This window comes from Notolepis coatsorum (genome assembly GCF_963971535.1).
Source record: "Notolepis coatsorum genome assembly, chromosome: 6".
In the NCBI taxonomy this organism is placed as follows: Eukaryota; Metazoa; Chordata; class Actinopteri; order Aulopiformes; family Paralepididae; genus Notolepis; species Notolepis coatsorum.
This window is the reverse complement of record NC_140170.1, coordinates 41,780,834-41,786,833: the sequence shown is the minus strand read 5'-3', so window position 1 is coordinate 41,786,833 and position 6,000 is coordinate 41,780,834. Positions and strand designations below refer to the sequence as shown.

General features: G+C 43.1%; 1 protein-coding gene across 1 annotated transcript in view; it reads right to left on the bottom strand.

Annotated features, from left to right (window-relative positions):
- necab2 (N-terminal EF-hand calcium binding protein 2) overlaps positions 1-6,000 on the bottom strand; it is a gene marked incomplete at both ends in the record, with an annotated part of 380,241 nt that overhangs the window by 79,101 nt on the left and 295,140 nt on the right. The gene's annotated exons all lie outside the window — the stretch shown is intronic.

The following is a 6,000-nucleotide window of genomic DNA, read 5'->3' as shown; positions in this document are numbered from 1 at the left end:
GTCCTTTTCAAGACTGCCAGAGGCACCAGCAGCTTGAAGATGAAACAAATAAAGAAGAAAAGAAGAACATATTTCCCAGCCTCTGACCAGCAGGTGATTTTGCAGCCTGAATCTTAACACATTCCCTGCCAAAATCGCTTTACAGCGTTATTGGCCGCCATGCGTTGACCGCCAGACCTCGCTGTACAGCGTTATTGAGATCATATTTCATTTTTTCGCCATGGCATTCATAATTCAGCCACCCAGCCTCTGGTGATCCAGTGGGACCCTGCACAATATTGCAACGCCTCAATACCGCCGCCTGGTGGATGATCGGGCGAGTTACATTCAAGTCAAACCGCAAGTGGCAATCGGTGCATCTGGGAAATCCGTCCGGCAGTCACATCTCATTACGGTACTCCAGACAAACACTGGCGTGCATATGGATCGCTGCCATAACTCAATAATCGATATGATTTGGGCGTTTATTGCGGAACCGGAAATGGATCTAGGAGGTCGACGTCAAATAAGTGGGATCTTTTTCCTCCAGTCTCGTCGGCGAACGGTAAGAGGACACTAATGTTATTTTCAGCCCGATTGTCCATTTCTTTATTTACAAACCATCTGATCAATAAATCAACCCATACTACATAAAGCAGTTAGTGACGATCAAGGAATTATAAACGACCCCCCCCCCCCTTTCCTTCACGCATGATGAAGCATACATAACTATACCGATCATATACATTTGAATTTTTTAATATAGCGTGTCTAGGGAAGACACGCCAATCGATAATCTATATATGCGTTTAGGCCTATAAATCACGTTCTAGGAATTACTGCAGAAAGCGTTAAAAACAAATTTATATTCTAGAAGGTATTTTTGTATGAATGTATGAATGAAAAAATATAATGTTCCCACATCCTGACCGATAGATAATCGATGTTGAATGGGCCATAGTAATGTCAATATAGCAATACAATTTTAAAAGTTATAGCCCTGCAAAGAAGGTGAGCCACTCCATAGGGTTATAGTGCTGGCAGAGAGGGGCATGAGATGGGCAAACTGCCCGGCGGGCAAAGTGTTAACAACCAATCAGATGTTTTTGGCCTGCCAAGTGTTGTTTCTGAGGTCACATTAAAAAAAAGAATAACACCACCATTGCATTCCTCAGTACACAGCATGTAGAAGACGTTCAGAGGCTGGACAATATTTTGTATTATTTTTTAAGAAAATACCGCTCAAAGCTGCTTGTGCTTCTGGCAGTCTGTGGGAAACCTTTGCTGCCACAGTGCCGGCTTAATTAAAACGTGATGCAAAGTCAAGTCAAGTCAAGAGTTTTATTTGTCACGGCATACAAGCATACAGTGAAATGCGGGGGGTCTTGGCCGCAACGATTGTGCAATAATACAATAATGCAATAATACAATAATACAATAATAAGAATCCAATAATAATAATAATAAATAATAATAGATCAAATTTATATAGCGCCTTTCATAGAACCCAATGTCGCTTCACAATCAGGACAAAAATAGGGCTAGGGAAATAGGGGGGGGAAAGGGGATGAGGGAAGGTAAGGGATAATGGATAATGGACCAATAGGATGAGAATAAGACATTTGTGCAATAATACAAGTAATAAGAATAAGACATAACAGGTATATGTACATGAAGTTTACAAAAAGCATGGTAAGACATGCTAAGGTCCTGCGATAGTGCAATACACTGTTAGCTACGGATGAGGCACTGGGTCTCATGTACACTACTATACAATGCTATACTAAGCTTGCTCTATTTCAGCTGGACATGTTAGCTCACTCTTGCTAATTTCTCTGAAATTGCCTTCCCCACCTTTAATCAGAGTAAACATAGTCTGGTTAAAATGTGGAGTATTTTGATTGTAGTTAGATTATTGAGGGCATTTTCCACACTATACCTTAAATGTCCCATATTGTAGTCCTTTTCAACAAGTGAAATAGGTCTTTGCGATCCCATAAAACATTTTCTAAACACTTTAAAAACATTCTAGCATGCATCTATACAGTTTCCGTATATAATCTGTATAATCAGTCCTGTTCTCAATGGGCTGTTTCTGGTCTGTACCTTTAAATGCAAATTAGCTGCTCCCACTCCCCAATGGACTGGAACTATGCTTGAACGATCAAACGAAAGACAGATCTGTCAAACTAGGCATGGCAGATAAATAAGATGCAGCCATTTCCAACTTGCTGCTTAAAATCTTTAGCTTCAATTTTAGGTAGAAAAGAGAAGAGAACGAACAAGCTGCCATTTTCTTTCCGCTAGCAGCATATTTATCCAAGCAGGTGCATTCCACGTGGACAAGCAAGGAGGGGATACATGCACGCAACGTGCACATAACGCAAAGTTATGTTTCTGAATACGGGCTGGGTGCAAGATCTGACTGGATTGTGTCTTATTTGTGTGCCCTTGTGTGCGTGCGTGTGTGTGTGTGTGTGTGTGTGTGTGTGTGTGTGTGTGTGTGTGTGTGTGTGTGTGTGTGTGTGTGTGTGTGTGAGTGAGTGTGTGTGTGTGCACGTATGCGTTTGTGTGTGTGTGTGTGTGTGTGTGTGAGTGTGTGTGTGTGTGTGTGTGTGTGTGTGCGCGTATGCGTTTGTGTGTGACTCTGCACAATATTTCATTATTGCTGCTGCCATGCAACAATTACTGAAGCACTACGCAATTCATGCGATCTGGGAAAACATTACTCGTGCCCATCCCCACCATACATGCTCATGTTTGCACTCATTGCACCATGAGTACTTTGGATAAAACCATTGACTTCCGTCAAATTCTGTTTGGAGGACACTGAGGGAAGCAGGGCACGGTCACTGACTGGAGCATGCAGAGTGTGATTTATTTGACGGGATCTCTGATTCTGTATTTTCTGTCTCCATTTTCTCTGACACCCGAGTTCATTATTAAGGCCACAGATGAGAGCTAATCTAATCTCCCCTGTTCTCAGTCTTTACAGCCCGCAAAGGAGAGGTCAAGTCTCGCCTGGTACTCTCATCCGTCAAGGGCAACGATGACAGAGTAGCCAATAATGAGTGTAAAGCCATTATGCCGCTGAAGAGGTGGGAGGTTCCCCTCTGCCCTTAAATAAGCTAATTTAGCATTACGTTGGTTACAATGGAGAGTTTCAATGTTGCATGATTATGGAACACCGGGTGTGCCATAATAGTTACAATACAAATGCAAACCATAGACGTCCTTAACCTCTTAAGCCCTAGCAATATTTGCAGAAAATTCGCCTAAAGTAAAAGTACATACCCAAGTAAATCAAATCAAATCAAACCAAATGTATTTGTAAGGCCCGACAACACACGTTAATGTCCCCATGGGCCGGACACGTCTTCTTTAAACAAGTCAAGAAGAAACATAACAATAAGTCACGAACAAAACAAGAACACCATAAGGTCCAACAAATTTAAAATAAATGCTAAATAAATGAATGAATGCAACACTCCCAGACATACTGTGAGGATTGGTTCTTTCCCCGCCACACGCTTCTTGGGGTGCTGTGATGATTGGTCCGTTGCCTAACGCACACTTCTAGGTTAAGTATCAATTACCATCACGCACCTGATGTGTGTGCTAATCAGCGCCCCAGAGGGCTTTATATACCTGGACCTTCTTTCTATCGATGTCGGGTCGTTCTGGAATACAACTGCATTTGCCTGCTTTTTCCCCGTTGCTGTTCCTGGTCTACTTTCTCTCCAGGACCTTTCTGTGGAGAACCGCTGTTGAGAACCTTGTTCCCCGTTTGGAGCTGCGCCTCGTTTTCCCGCTTTACGCTTGGGTGAGTGGAACCAGACCCCTCTGGATTATTCTGATTGTGTGTTTTAGAAGAGACACTGAAGATTTCGTGACCCCTCTGGATTATTCTGATTGTGTGTTTTAGAAGAGACACTGAAGATTTCGTTTTGTTTGCACTGACTCAGCTAATTGTGTGTTGTGGGGAACACTGAAGACTGTCACTGTCAATTGGTTCTGGACACAGCTAAGGGCGGAGGGAACCACACTGCCTCTGTGTTTCGTTGGACTGTTTCTGATACCTCTCTCTCTCTCCGTTTTCCACCTTGAGTAAAAGCTGGGAGTATCTGCAGAGCCGCTACAACGTCACATGCCATTTCCCCACCGCTATCACCAGGAGGATTCTGCAGAGCCGCAGATGACTCTGCCGAAGGCAGTCTCCCTGTTTGTTTGATAATTGTACTTTACCCTTTTTTTTGACTCTGTAAATAAATACGCCCTAGTATTTGGCTAACTCTGAACTACCTGTCTGTGCCGTTGCGTTTGAGGTCGGTTACAAACCATAACACATACCCCACGCGAAGGTAAGGAAAAACTCACTAAAACCTAACAATAGGAAAAAAAATCACCACAGGCAATGTGGAGGAGAGAAACCTTAGAAGGGCCATTCAAGGGGGGATCTCCCTTCTTAGATGTCGGTGATAGTAGTGTTGCAGACTGACAGTTGGTAAGCATGCACTCATGTGTGTAGTGAAACACAGATGAATGCATGCAATAGCAACTGAACATTTTGAAAGATTAAAGATAGAGCTGATAGCGAATCTATTTGAGGCACAGGGGCGGCGCAAAGAGGGTCGCATCCTCCCCGTCTTAATCACGGGACGTTCAACACTCCGGTCATCACTCCGAGACAGCCGGAGACGGGCGGCGCAGAGAGGGTCGCAACCTCCCCGTCATCATCGCGGGACGTCCAGCACTCCGGTCATCACTACGAGACAGCCGGAGACAGGGAGACAGGAGGGCACGCAGAGAGGGTCGCATCCTCCCGGTCTTCATCACGGGACGTCCGACACTCCGGAAGATGGAAGGTTTCCTACAAGGCCCATTTGCATGTTCTTGGTATCTATGGACCTCAGGGAATGCATTCCTAGTGTCAGACATATTGTGTCTGTTACTATGCTTGAGTAAATTGTAATGAACCAAAGGAGAATATAAATTATTATATATATATTTTTTTCATCTTTGACCGTGAATAACACCATGCTAACATTGATCAGACGTGAAAGATTGCCACTGAGCTCATTTAGCACCTTCTTGGGATCAAGTGTACTAAAAACCTAAGCAAATGAATAAAGGGCAGATGATTTACAGGGGGTTTTGTAGATACAGTACTGAATTTTGCCATCCGGACACATGCTATTTGAAATATGAATATAAAATATAATATCAGGCCTATAAATAACCTTATTATGGCCAAGTCATACATCTATGGATTGGGCCAAATCTCCTCTTTCCAATGGCAGAGTTAAATCTGGATTCAGTACCACCAGGCGCCCCTTACAGGGCAGCAAAGACTGTGAATGAAAACTACTGTAAGTACAGTAACTTTTGTATAATGTCCATAGCGCCGCCATTTTTCACCAGATTGCGACGCATTTTTTTCCTAGATGGTAAAGAAACAATATATGTTGTATTTTATGGCAATAACGTTCAGGTTTGTTCGACCCATGAGATATAATCACGAAAATAACGTCAATATTTTTCATTCACGTCAGATGGCTGCAGCTTTGACAGTGGCTGGTGTGATGTGGGTAGTGTAGTTTTATGAAATGTCAACGTCCATCGAAAGCCCTGGGTCTCCTCTTTCTTAGGACTACAACGATTTCATGACCGCATCATTTCCTCACATCTAAACCATCCAGTTTCCAATGCAATGCGCAGAGATTTCTATAAACTCATATTTAGCTAATAACACTTAAAATTATTGGTAGTGCTGAAAATATACACTTTGACTGCTGTTTTGATAGGGTTAGGGTCTTTACTCTCTTTACTCATTTACTCTATAAATGTCAACCCGGTACCAGGCCGATCGGGCTTAAGGGGTTATGGTTCAGGGTGCCTGTTTCAAGACCAAATATGGGGCCCTTATCTGACAACTACCCCCCCCCCCCCCCCCCAACCACCAATGTACATTTACAGGAGAATGTAAAGTGGGCCTTGGACATAAACTGAAAAAAAAAGAAA